A 14989-nucleotide genomic window follows, 5' to 3' on the forward strand; every position below is an offset into this window, starting at 1 on the left:
TTATTTTTTGCATTTCATTATTTATTTATTTTTTGTAAACAAGGGGACTTTTAATGGGCATGTGCAGGGGGTAGGCTGTGTGTGTGTGGGGGGGGGGGGGGGGTGAGTGAATGGGTGTGTGTATGTATTGTGTTATGTGTGAAAAAAAAAATCAATAAACATATATATATTTAAAAAAAAGTGTCAACGTATGAATGAGCCCGTGAGTGACAATGTTCTGTGGAAGGTGGTGCGGTCAGCTGTGAGCACCACATGGAGCTCTCTCACATCCCTGGGGATGTGCATCACAGCAGGTGCTTGAGTAGGACTGTCTGTATGAGGAATATGGAGGACAAACACCACCCCAGTAACAGACTGTTTATGACCATGCAGACTGGCAAGCAGCACTTGAGGGGTATCAAAGACCTGTGCTCAAGGCTTGGAAAATAAAATATGAATTACAGAAAACTAAAACATTCATTAGTAAATAACCATGCTTGTTTTGCTCATACTGTTACTTGCACTAAATGGTGCATTTAATGTACATAGACAAGTGTACCTGATACCGGATCTCACTATACATTCTATTATCCTTCTCCCTAGTTCTGCACATTCTCCATTTCACATTACTCATTGCAAGCTACAGTAAGAGGCTTTTAAAGATTCTGTCTTACCTGTACTGTTTTACCTTGTTTTACTTTAAAAGAGCTATAGTCAACTTTTTCTTGAAAAACGGATGCCAAAATAAAAATAATGTTTAGAAAATGTTTTATAAAAAAATAAGCTTCATATATGTGTTTCTATTAACACATACAGTGCCTATCCCGAACATGTTCGGCTTTATTTCAATCCAATACAATTTTTTTAATTATTATTTTACTTACCCTGAGCTGCTTGTAGAGCCGTGGGTGGTCCTGGCTCGTCCTACGCTAGCCAGCGAGCAATTTTACATTGTCCGACGATATATTCCATTAAAAATGGTTTAAAATACATTTTTGAGACCCCCAATGTTCACCGAATGTTCAGCGCCGCTTCCGGAACGTAGTCCAGTGTGCCTATCCCGAACAAGTTCAGCTTTTTTAATGAAATGAATAAAATGATCCGAGGCCTTCTGAAGCCTGGGCCTAAATTTTCAATCCAGTGGCCGAGAAGGGCCATATCTCTGGATTGTGTTTTTAGGGAGGCGGCGCGAGGTTTATTTACGGCGAAATCGCCGAAAAATTATCTTTAAAATGAGAAAATGCTAATAGCTATTGTGTAGCCATTTTCATCCGGGACCTTTCCATGACGTGCACGAACGTGAGCACGCGCGTCACTGCAACGTGAGTCCCCGGATGCTAATACGCTCGCCTATGGGACAAACCCTGGCATTCTTTGGTGCCCTCTAGGGGCTGGCATTGGAAGCGTTAAAAAATGACCACAATAAAATAATCATTTTGGCCATTGTAGGGCCGACTTTGTTTACATCCCTTATCAATCCATAGAAGTGGAATGTAAACAAAGTCAGTCTGACATGGCCAAAATGATTATTTTATTATTATTTTACGCTTTTTGTGGTCATTTTTTGAAAAGAAACACATATATGAAGCTTAATCTTTTTTATAAAATATTTTCGATCTTTTTTTATTTTAGCGTCCGTTTTTCAAGAAAAAGTTGACTATAGCACCTTTAACTTATACTTTTTCATTTTTATTCATATGTTTTCATTACAATCCAGTAGCTTTATTATTATTATGGTATACTCTATTTCTTGTGGAACATGTCACATCAACAATAAGCCTGATTTATACTTTGTTGTATGACTACACTGATCAGCCAAAACGTTGATTTGAATGATTTTGAATCGATTTTATTTCTTTTTTGGCAATTGGGCAATACCTTGAGCAGATAAGCAGCATTTCAGACAGGTGAAATGTAGACGGTTTGTGCCAAGCTGTAACCATAGCCTAGAAGCTCACATGTCATGATGCTGTTTTTAAAAATAATAAAAATGAAAATGTGAAAATGCTCGCCTATTTTGACTGCTCAAAATAAAGAAGGAACAAATGAATTAATAAATAAATAAATAAATGGATGATGGATGGACAGGTGTGAATTGAGATACACCCAGCGCTGATCTAAAATTAGATTAATGTTCAAAGAGAAAATGTGCATAAAATGAGTAATTTGGGGTTATTTGCGAATGCTATCCCCTGGGACCTCAAGTGATACCCCTGACCTTGAGGCCTGTCGAAAGCTGTGCGACAAACAGCAGAAGCATCTTCGGTCTTGGTCCTTATTGCTTTGGACACCTGGTAAACGCAGATCAAATGAATGATCAGGTTACATTCTGGTCAAAGTGACCTTAAACGACTGTCTAGGACAGAGTTTAAACCACACCAGCATACAGTACATCACTGTCAACGAGAGCGGCCTCGGAGAGTGGAGCGAGATGAGAGAGAAAGAGTGCAAAAGACAAACAGACTCGCAGAGAATGGAGTGGAGCGATGTATAAGAACAAAGAGAGGGTAAATAGTGGAGAGGATGGCTATGGAGAGGAAGAGAACAGGCAGTTATTTATGGCGGAAAATCCCTTTTCATCTCCCAGGTTGGATTCCCTGATGCACTCCATTGTCACTGGGAGAGAGCGTCATATGGACGCGCAACACTGCTTCTCATGTCATAGCCAGGGGCAGCTATACAGCACCGGTGCGCACGCGCGCGCGTGTGTGTGTGTGTGTGTGTGTGTGTGTGTGTGTGTGTGTGTGTGTGTGTGTGTGTGTGTGTGTGTGTGTGTGTGTGTGTGTGTAAATGGCTTATCGCAGTGGTTCTCAACCTGTGGGTCGGGACCCCCAGGGGTGTCCCCAGATGATTAACTTAATGTGCACCATTGTTTTCTATCTCAACAGAAAACAAACCAACATAAAGTTTAGTGTATAGACTATAGAGGGTGTCTGCACATTTCTAAAGTGACAGTTTAAGGACTTTTTAATACCTCTGAAATGACAAATTAAACATTGGCCAAATTGTCAAATACTAGAGGCAGAAATTGTGAAAATAGCCGATCTACATGCTCACAACGCCTCACAATGCGAGGCGTTGTGAGCATGTAGATCTGCTATTTTCACAATAGAACTGTGTTATACAAAATGTAATGCCTCTTAGTGCTCGTCAGGGTGGGGGGGGGGGGGGCCCAGTTAAAATATGATTATTTTGGGGGTCACGGCCTGAAAAGGTTGAGAACCACTGGCTTATCGGCTCAGATGAAGGGGCATCATGTGTAAGAAAAAGTATACGCAAGAAAAAGTCGCATGTGTCCTGGCCTTGATGTACTGATCAAAAAGTATACACGTGTACAAATCCACATATTGGAATCATGGAACTTTTTCAGGGGGAGGGGGGTGTGGGTCTGCAGTGTGCGCGTACGCATGTTGCAATGTCTCTGGGTGTTGTGTGATACTGATTGAGAGAGATTGTGTTTGTGTGTGTGTGCGCGCATGCATGCGCGCGTGTGTGCACGCTTGTGCGTGTGTACAGTATGTGTGTGTCCGTGCGCGCGAGTGTGTGATTAAGGAGGGGGAGGTTATGCAGGTGGCTTGCTACGGTGTTCTGCCAAGAAAGCAGAATACCCCGGGGTGGGGTGGAATAAATGAGAGTGGGAGAGGTGAGGGGAGGGGAGAGGACAGTGGCGTCAGTTCAGAAAAAGGTAAGATATGGCAACATGACTGGTGTCTTGCACGCGCGCGAAGTCATGTTGCCATACCTTAGCAACAGGCATGATACATTTATTTTAAAGTTGTACCATGTAACTTTTTTTATAAAACAAATCTTAAAATTGTCCTAACTGTTAAATCGCTAAAGTTTTAGAACACCCACTCCGTTATTTTCAGCTTCTGAAGCCTTCTCTTTATATGTTTTCTTCTTAGCAGTGACAGGGGCGGGATTTCGCGCCAAAATGACGTAATCTGCATCATCTGTATACGTTGTGTATACGTTGCCCAATCACATCGCCGATCATGCACACATGGTACACTACCGGCCAATCACAGCTTATCTGCTCTGGTCTCCAGGAAGCGCCTCCGCTTGGCTACAGTGTTTACCATGGTGAAGGATTTTAACCTCTTAATCCACAAATCCTGGCCAGAAAATTACGTTCTACCATGCGTTCTACCCCTCCACGGATTACTATCGGTCGCTGTGGTTTGCTGGCGCCGCTCCGGTGGTCCGCGGCGGTGGTCCGCGACGACTCCGGCCGAAAAACGGCCGAAAAAATCAATACCGCTACTGACCACTAGTTGAGCAACTTACACAGTATAGCTTTAAGTACATTCTATTTTTTCCCCAAAAAGTTTCTATGGTTTCTTGGGCTGGATATGGCAGTCTGGAACAGTTGTTCAAGTGTGGCTAAACTTGGCATAAACGTGCCACAATTAACATTAACGCATTGCACCTGTGCAGCTGACCTGCGGAACCTGGGAATATCTGTCAAGATGGGGAGAATAAAAGTGTGGAGAATATAATTATAGTACCTTGTTAAATTTTGCATTTGTAGTTATTTTACTGTAATTTAACAACATAACCAGCACAGATAGACAAAGAGACATTTATGGATTTATATTTTAAAGTAACTTGTATTCTCCCCCCCTGGACCCAGGGTATGGCAGCTGCATACCCCTGCCATACCCAATTGACGCCCCTGGGAGAGGAGGAGAGGAGGAGAGCAGGAGAGCAGGAGAGCAGGAGGAGGAGGAGAAGGGAGTGGAAGGGGACTTGATTTAGATCATGGTTATCCTAAATCGATTCAAAATTGTTTTCTCTTTAGTCTCAGCACCCTGTGTCTCTCCCTGAGCCCCGGGTGGGGCTCCCAGAGAAGGGCCAGGCCGAATGACTTCATGGCCATATGGTATCTAACCTCGCCGTCACACTCATTTACAACAATACAGCGCATTACCCATTTCCCAAGCTGCTCCTCCTCTGCAACGCGGCACTCTGTGTTCCTGATAAGGCCATGCCCACACACACAATCACATGAGTCGACATGGAACCCGAGCAGCCGTTAACCACAGCCAGCCAGCCAGCCAGCCTCCCTGACTGGAGTGATTACTGTACATCCTCTGCATGGCGGGATTTCTCATCAATCACGTTCACCGTGGTTTTCGCAATCTGTTGTATCTGAAAACCGCAATGATAGGGGACTGCTTGATCTCCCAAGCTAAATTTGCTGATAGTCTGAAATTTTAGTTGGTTCTCATGTAAGGGCGCGCAGGCTTTGTTCGGCGAATCGAAAAGTCAATCCGTTTAGCTAAAGATTCTCCCTTCCTCAACTCTCTGCTGACTCTGTCAGCCAACCAACGCTCGGTATCTGCCACCAACTGTAACAGCCAAAATGTAGCCTTGTGATACAGTACATGATACAACTGTTTGCTGTTTACAAAGACAAATGCGACAATTGTCCGGCACAAACTTTACCTGAACGCCCGTACTTGAGACTTGCGCATCAAACCCAAATTCCAACCATAGCCCTGGACGTAACCACAACCCCCAAAACCAAAAGTTCTCGACGTTATTGAGAGTTTTAACACAGAGCATGCCTCTGTAATTACCATGTGTTTTAAGGAGAATGTTAGCCTCTATAGAAGTCAATAGAATTAGGGGGCTATAGGCTCTGCGAAATCGGCAAAACTGTAGATCAGTGGTCTTCAACAGGGGGTCCAGGACCTTTTAGGTGGGTCCTTAGAATTACAACAGGGGGAAAATCTTTGTGATAGATTAATTATTTTTAATTAACAACTTGAACCCTCGCATTCCCTATCCTGAGGAGAACTTTAGCCATAAATAAGGTCAAAAAGAGCAGACCACGTACAGAGTGAAAGGTCAAGTTAACTAAAAACACGATCCAACATAGACTGATGATAGTGCTCTCAAACAAGTCTGTGAATCTATCCATGAAATTGATGAAAATCTGCATCACACATGTATACAATATGTAGAGGGGGTCCCTGCTGATTCTCTCTCAGCCAAGGGGTCCTTGGCTTGAAAACGTTGAAGACCCCTGCTGTAAATGGAGAACGGAGGGGTGGGGGGGTGGGGGGGTGATCGGGAGAAGAAGCGCCTGCGCTACACCGTGCCACGCTATAGAAAGCGAGCGTCTGTGACAGCCCCGAAATATGGAACTCATTACGGAAGTGACAGAGTCGGGGACAGAGACACAAACAAACACATAAATCCCTCGATGACTGACAAACAGATGATTGCTGAGACAGACAGGCACCCTCTGCCACAGATATCTCCCTACATCTGCTCGGTCGCTCTCTTTATCTTCTCTCTATCACTCCATCTCCGCAACCTCACTCTCCACACTAGCCAGGCACAATATCCCTCCCTCTCTCACTCTCTCTCTCTCTCTCTCTCTCGCGCTCTCTCTTTCACCCATAAACATCTATCAATCACTTCTTCTTTTTGGGGTTCTCTCCTCTCTGCAGTGCCCAGGACCCATTGTGGACGGCGTCCCACCCTCTTGTTCTCTTCCCAGCCATGTCTCCCCTCCTTGTTTTTCAGGCAGAGGCCCGCAGAGAAGCAGAGAAACTATTTGCCCGGTCGCTCCCTCTCTCTCTCCCTCTCTCTCTCCCTCTCTCTGGCTGCGTCTTGGCCGCTCTATAAAGGTTAGTGAGAGCATGGTGTGGGTGTTGGTGTCTCGGGGTGAATTATGGGTACTACAGCCAGGGGACCCCAGAAAGAACGGAATGAGTGCACTGTTGGGAGAGGGATGAAAGGGAACGAGGGAAGGAGGAGGGATGGAGGGAGCAAGGGAGGGAGGGCAATTTAAGGGTTCAGAATGCCAAGTGCTGATGTGTTTGTTTTCCATCACTGCTGTTCCGGGCAATGACAGCGAGGGAAAACAAACGGCACAACTGATATATTACACACAGACGCTCCGCGCCGCTCTCAAAGCAATAATTCTACCATGAATATATGCTTCCCCGCATCGGGAAACTACTGTTATCTCTTAATGTGTGTGTGAATTGCAATCTTTGTTTCGGTGGGGTTTTATGAACTGGTCAGGTTGATTTAAACTATGGCGACGATAATGAAAATAAAAAAAGTTCCATCATTAGTTTTACTGTTACAGCCAAGAGATAAAGTTTAAGTCTAACTGAGGGCGTGGCTTCGCCGAGACCCCAGTGCAGGCACGTGCACACATAGACATGAAAGGGGGCTTGAGCCCCTCTGCCCTTTACCCGTTTGTAAAAAGTGCCCTCTCAAGACCATGAATGCAGTTTTTACAATGGTGAAAGAAATGCGAATGCCCTCTTTCCATGAAGGCGGCATTCAAAAGAATTGCCTTTTCCAAACTCTCCTGAACTTGAATGCAGCATCTTATGTTGAAAGAATTGCCCTCTCTCTGTAGAAATCCATGCTGTAGTTTAGTGTGGTATCTAGTACTGAAGTACTGAAAATGGCCGACCTCCAAGCTCATAACGCGTCGCACTGCGACGCATTATGAGCTTGGAGGCCTGCTATTTTCAATATTTTCACCAAAAGGCCCTTTCTAGATATTTCAGCCCCTGCCTCTCTAACATTCTCTGCACGTCCCTGCCCCAGTGTCAAATGAACTCGCCGCCTCGGACAGGAACAGAGCGTCGGCGGCTTACATTAGCCTCTGGCGACCGATGCGCTCATATTGAAGGCATGGCTCCCGTTCAAGAAACCTCACGTTTTTTACTGTATCGCTTCAAAAGGTGTCTGTCAACCTTTACACTGTGCAGCAGGTCCTTTATGCTACGTGCGAATACCTGTCTTTATAAGGCAGCATGCAGCGCATCGCAGCCTGTTGCCTGCTCACAGGCTGCCTCAGGCCCGCCGCATTGTCTGGCACCTCGCTGTAAGGTAATGTATGGGAGAGGAGAGGAGAGGAGAGGAGAGGAGAGGAGAGGAGAGGAGAGGAGAGGAGAGGAGACATTTTTATGGGTCCCTTAATTTTTGGTTTTCTACATTTTGTTTTTAATTATTATTAATTATAAAAGAAATCTAAAAACATTCCCCAAAAAAGCTATATTCTTCCTGAATTAAAAACAAAATTCAATGTTTTTTTCTGTAATTTCATGAAGAAAAAGATTAAGCTTCACATATGTGTTTCTATTAAAAAATGACCACAAAAAGCGTAAAATAATGATAAAATAATCATTTTGGCCATTGTCAGGCTGACTTTATTTACATCCCTTATCAATCCATATAAAAGAATAGAAGAGGGATATAAACAAAGTCAGCCTGACAATGGCCAAAATGATTATTTTATCATTATTTTACACTTTTTGTGGTAATTTGTTAATAGAAACACATATGTGAAGCTTAATCTTTTTTATACAATATTTTCGACATTATTTTTATTTTAGCGTCCGTTTTTCAAGAAAAAGTTGACTATAGCTCCTTTAAGAATATATCTACAAGCTCTCAACGCGCCGCTTTTTCGCATCGTGTTGTGAGCTTGTATAGATCTGCTGATTGGGGCAAGCGTCTAATAATGTCTCTTTTTGGGGAACAGTAGAGAGAGACATGGGAGCTACAGTATACAGCTTGGCTCCGTCCTCCCCCCTCTGACAAGCAGATGGACAGAGAGACATGAGCTCCACAGCTGGACGGAGGGAGGCTTTGCAGGGACAGAGAGAGAGAGAGAGAGAGGAGGAGGAGGAGGAGAGGGCAGAGAATAGGAAGGGGGGAGCAGAAGAGAGGAGGGGAAGAAGAGATACAGAAGAAGAAGGCCGGAGGACAAGAAAAGAGCAGGACGAGACGAAGGGGCCAGTAGGAGACCCCCAGCATCCATCCAGGACCCTCCACACACACACACACACACACACACACACACACACACACACACACACACACACACACACACACACACACACACGTCTGACCCACCGCTTTTCTTATGAATGGAAGGAAATTGAACGCCCCCCACCACCCCCCAAAAAGCCCTGTTTAAATAGAGTAATAACAATAATAAGAATCAAGCTATAGTCTTCTGAGCGAGAGACAACAGAGAGAGAGGAGGAGAGAGAGAGGGCATGGCGCAGGAAGGGGGGCCGGGGGGGGGGGGGGGGGGCACAGGGGGCAACGCCAGTGGGAGTGAAAGGAGGACAAGAGAAAAGAGAGAAAGGGGGGAGGGACAACAAGAGAGGTTTATTTTATTAGCCCTTAATAAATATCTGACAGATTTCCTGAGGAAATATCGCAGATCACATGTAAAATAGTTTAAGACTGATGTCAACCCAAGCAACATATGAAATCTATTAGAGGGAGAGGGAGCCACGGCAGACACGGGGTGAGAGAGGGAGCGAGAGAGAGCAACGCAGACAGAGGGAGAGAGAGAGAGAGAGAGAGAGGGAGAGAGAGAGAGAGAGAGAGAGAGAGAGAGAGCTGCTGAAAGTCGTGCAGGGAAAGAAAAAAGAATCGCGCAGCCTTTCCAAATTCTTCGAGAGGTAAAAAAGTCAGCCAACACACAAAATCAGAAAAAGGAGAAGGGGAAAAAAAGGCCAGAAACACACACACACACACACACACACACACACACACACACACACACACACACACACACACACACACACACACACACACACACACACACACACACACACACACACACACACACACACACATACACACACACGCACAAACACACACAGATATATGCGCACACAAGCACTGAACTCCACATCCTGCTGGGGTCAGGGCCAAGAGTGAAGCGAGTGCCCAGACACTGCTGCCAGCCCCAGGGAGGGATGGAGAATGGAGAGAGAGAGAGAGAGAGAGAGAGAGAGAGAGAGAGAGAGAGAGAGAGAGGGAGGGGAGGGGAGGGCAGGGAGAGAGAGAGAGAGCAATAGAGAGAGAGACAAAGGAAGAAGCAAGGACTAGAGACAAAGAAAGCGAGTCACATGAGTTTAATTCATCTATAGTATAACGTTACACGGGCGGAGAGCTGCTAAACATGTCAACGCTGAACTCTCAACCCTGACCTCGCCATGACCCTTTATGCTGTCAATATGACACGATATAAGTCAATTACAGCTCACCGTTTTCAATTAGTCATTTATCATCACTGTCGGGCAGCAACCTCGCATCTCCAAGTTTCAAATGTGTATGTTTTTTGATAAAGCAAAGCCCTGCTTCACTATACAAAACCGTCGCAGTGAAACCAGCAGATCTACAAAACCGTTGCAGTGAAACCAGCAGATCTACAAGCACACAACGCCTCGCACCGCGAGGCGTTGTGTGCTTGTAGACCGTCAATTTTCACAAATACAAAACGAACGGTTTTGGATATACAAGGTTTCACCCGAAAGCGATGCTATGCTCTTGAGAAATGTCACTTTCTTTTCTCCGTATCTTAAAAAGTCAAACATTTTACCGGACATTTATTTTATTTCCTTTTTGTTATTATTATATTGCGCAACATCTACTAGCTGTAATCAGGCTGATAAACAGAACCCACATCACATTCTTCTGTGTGAGGAGGAAAAAAACACCATCTGTGAGACACACTTAAGTCACACGTAGACAATCGCAAAAATCTTATGATAGCTGACACACATACACACACGCACACACACGCATGCACGCGCACACACACACTCAGCAGTGGTTCTGTATTTTGGAAAGAGGAACTTGCATTGCCGCTGTGGTGCCAGTGAGTCTCAGTGTGGCAGCAATGGTGCTCCACCACCCTGCACCCTCTCTCTCCACCAAGACCCAGACCACAAGCCAATACCCACAAGCCAGAGAGAGCACACACACACACACACACACACACACACACACACACACACACACACACACACACACACACACACACACACACACACACACACACACGCACACACACGCACGCGTGCACACACACACACAAGGCAAGGCAGACCACACATACCAAAGAAAGAGGTAGAAGCGCTGTGGAAAATGAGAATGAGTGAGGTTTCTGCCTCCCTGGTTCTGTTCTGTGGCGCATGGCGTCCTGAGAGGGCAGGCAGAGTTCAGCAGAGGGAACGCAGGGAGGCACCGCTAGGCTAGCAGCAGATAGGATGAGCAACACACCACCACCCGCCTATAGCCATGCATGGGAAGCACAGGCCACGGCCGCTCCAAAACCCCCTCCGTCACCGGGCGAAAAGGGTGTGGGTGTGGGTGTGTGTGTGTGTGTGTGTGCGTGTGTCTCTGTGTGTGTGTGTCACATGTGCGAGCGTGTGCATGCTTGCCTCAGTGGTTCTCAAACTTTTTCATTTCAAGGACCCCCAAATTCATATATTTGGCCAAAGACTCCCATCTGAAAATATGTTGTGCCGGGGACCCCCGCTACAAGATTTGTGTTGTTAAATTGTTTCAAAAAGATTCTATTTTTCACGTAAAAAAAAAACTAAAACTAAACAAATAGCACATCTACAAGCTCACGACAGCATCGCTACACATTGTGATCTTGTAGGTCGGCTATTTTCAAATAGTCTGTGTATGTAGGATTAAAGTGGTTGAACTCGTTCTGCTGCTGTATGAATTCATGGGGGACCCCCTGGAACCCCCTCTAGTACAGGGGTTTTCAAAGTGGGTGACGGGGCACCCTGGGGTGCCGCGAGGTAATTTGATAATATTTGGGATTTATTTGGACACTTGAAAGAATATTTAGTATCATTTTAAACTTGAAGTACAAATTTATTTTCAGTCAGTTCTAACCAAAATGGCTATTATCTCAACATTTTCCTCGCAACATAATCACTAAAATATCGTCACTGTCGGGCAGAAACCTTGTGTTTCAAATGTGTACGTCTTTTGGTAAAGCAAAGCCCTGCTTCATCATATAAGACACAAAACTAGTGAAAACAGCCGATCTACGCGATGCGAGGCGTTGTGCTTGTAGATCTGCTGTTTTCACTAGTTTAGTACATTTTATAGATGATACATTCAAAACAACATACAAGGTTTCCACCCGACAACAACGATATGCTATAAATATAAGGTGCTGGGAGTGAAAATTATAATGTAGGGGTGCCTGGGATTAAAAGACAAAAAGGTTTGGGAACACCTGCTCTAGCATACCACACAGAGGAGAAAACAGCAACGTGGACGGTGACAGCAGCGTGCAGCAGGGCCCCCCTCTCATGTGTGGACTTCATCTGCCCCACATGTGGCAAACCGTGCGGGTCACACATTGGCATGCAGTGGTGGAAAGTAATTAAGTACATTTACTTAAGTGCTGTATACAATTTTGAGTTATTTCCACTTTACTTGAGTAATTCCAATTTCCAATACTTTTACTTCTACTCCACTTCATCTCGGATCCAAATATTGTGCTTTTACTCCACTGCATTTATTTGAGACCTTTAGTTACTTTGTATATTGATTATTATTACAAAAGATACATTAACAGTTCTCCTACCAGATTTATTATTTATTTATTGGGGCTGGTGCCAGCAAAAAGCAGCTTACCTTTGCGATGTTAAAGAAAATTATCTATTGATTATTTCCAAACTAATTATTTTTACAATGGACGCTCATATGTGTACTTTAGCCAATCTGGCGGCAGAGGGCAGCCTTATGCAAAGAATTAATGTGAATTGGGCCGCTCCGCTTGCCATCCATTCAGAGCATAGAAATGCATTTTCTAGATCAGATCCACAGAAAACAGCCAGGAAGTGATTTGGGACTCCATTATTGCTTACGTGCGGTGGATTTTTGAGAGCAGCGTTACGGGAGATGTTTTTACTGTACACGGCGGCGCGACCCCTCATCAGTTTACAGTCATCAGACAAGGTAAAAAGAACGAGCCGTATTGGCAGCGCGCTTGGGTCAAAATTGGGGCGAACGGGAACGTCTGAAGCAGTAAAAGAGTTAACCACTTCAGTCCTATATAAGCTCACCATGCGACGCATCAATGAAATGGGACATTATGTATAATGAGTACTTTTACTTTTGTTACTTTAAGTACTTTTTGACACCGATACTTCTGTAATACTCAAGTATATTTTTTTTCTCCAGACTTTCACTTGTAAGTAACAGAGTATTTCTAAATTGCAGTATCGACACTATCAATTAAGTAAAGCATTTTAGTACTTTTCCCACCATTGATCTGCCCATGTGGCAAACCGTGGCCTGTACAGTCACATGCAATGGCACAGACTAATAACCCATTCTTGGAGCAACGTCATAATCGAAGTCGACGGACAGCCTTAAGCAAGTGAGTGTCGTCATGTGAGAGCGTGTGCATGCTTTGTATTTGTATCTGTGTGTGTTTATGTGCAGAGCATGGTTACCCCTGCCCTAGAAGACATCATTTCATCCAAAAGCAGAACAGAACACCACTACGCTAATTTTAGGTGTCTGTTCACTGCTTAATGCTGGACCGCCACACGTCAACTTGCAGGGCCAAAGTGTGTGTGTGTGTGTGTGTGTGTGCTTGCGTGAGTGTGTGTGTGTGTGTGTGTGTGTGTGTGTGTGTGCGTGCGTGCGTGCGTGCGTGCGTGCGTGCGTGTGTGAATGTGTGTGTGAATGTGTGTGTGAATGTGTGTGTGCGTGTGTTGGTGCATGTGTGATTTGTACACTGTCAGAGTTGAACTGGCACTCAGAATTTTACAGAATACATACGCATAAGCCAATGTCAGTGCATGTGTGTCGGTGCGCATTTGTGTGTGTGTGTGTGTCTGTGTCTGTGTCTGTGTGTGTGTGTGTGTGTGTGTGTGTGTGTGTGTGTGTGTGTGTGTGTGTGTGTGTGTGTGTGTGCGCGCGCGTGTGTGTGTGTGTGCTTTGTGTGTGCGTTTGTGTGTGTGTGTGTGTGTGTGTGCGCATGCGTGCAGGGTAAGTATGGAGGGCCTGCATGCTCTCAGTGGTGTAATGGCCCGGCGGAGTAGAAAGTGATGAGAAGCTGGTGTTTGAGCCCAAAGCAGAACCTTATATGGAGTTCTGGAGCTGTTTTCTCTCCCCTGCGCTGTCTTGCTTCTCTCCAAAAAGTGCTGCAAGGTCGGAAGGGAAGAGGACATCCTTCCAAGTCAACATATTTACATATTTTGCAGCGATGTGGGGATACTGGGCTGAGTGTTGGCAGGCAGGCAGTGGCCAGCCAGGGCGTCAGAGACTGGACATCTGGGTCCGAGCCTTGGCTCACACATCGTCACATATCATCCCATCTCCTGTGAAACAAACACCATGGGACAGAAGACGGGTCCCGGACAGTCAACAAGTACGTCGAAAACCCTGGTGCAATGTCATTCCCAAAATTGGACTGGGTATTTTCTTTCTTTTTGTATCTATTTTCAACTTTTAATGGGTATGTACATACGGTACATATGTGGAGCTAGACATAACACATGATTAGCATAACATGCTGTGAATCCGTAGTGGGAAACTCGAGTGCAGTGCATGGCCATGGAGTATATCGTCGTTGTCGGGTGGAATGTCCAAAACTGTATGTTATTTATCATTTAAAAAAAAATAAGCTAGTGAAAACAGACGATCTACAAGCACACAACGCCTCGCACCGCTTGTAGATCTGCTGTTTTCACTACTTTTGTGCGACGGCCTTGTCTGATGAAGCAGGGCTTTACTGAAAAAACATACAAATTTGAACCTTGGAGATACGAGGTTTCCGCCCGACAGTGACGATATGTGGAAACAGTAAACAACATATTGTTCAACGATGTGGGACGCTGTTTCATTGCAACCAACTCAGAATCCTGTCTTGTCATGACTAATGCATCTTTTGGCACGGCGCCCCAAGAGGTACCCAGGGGAACCCCTCTTTGCCCTGCCTATGGCTGCCCCCCCCACCACCCCACCCTCCTACCCCCACCCATCGGCCTCCTTCAACCCCAACAGCACCCCCACCCCCCCCACCCCTCCCCGATAGTTCTTCTTTGCTAGGAACAGAGCACCGTGTTTCTCTTGGCAGAACTCCGCAGGCTGTCCCTGCGTGCCTGAAAACCAGTGTTCTCCCCCTCGTCCCCGCAGCCAACATGCACATTTCTCACATTTTCTGCTGCCTCGCTCTCACTCTGTG

This window comes from Nannobrachium achirus (genome assembly GCF_963921795.1).
Source record: "Nannobrachium achirus genome assembly, chromosome: 8".
In the NCBI taxonomy this organism is placed as follows: domain Eukaryota; kingdom Metazoa; phylum Chordata; class Actinopteri; order Myctophiformes; family Myctophidae; genus Nannobrachium; species Nannobrachium achirus.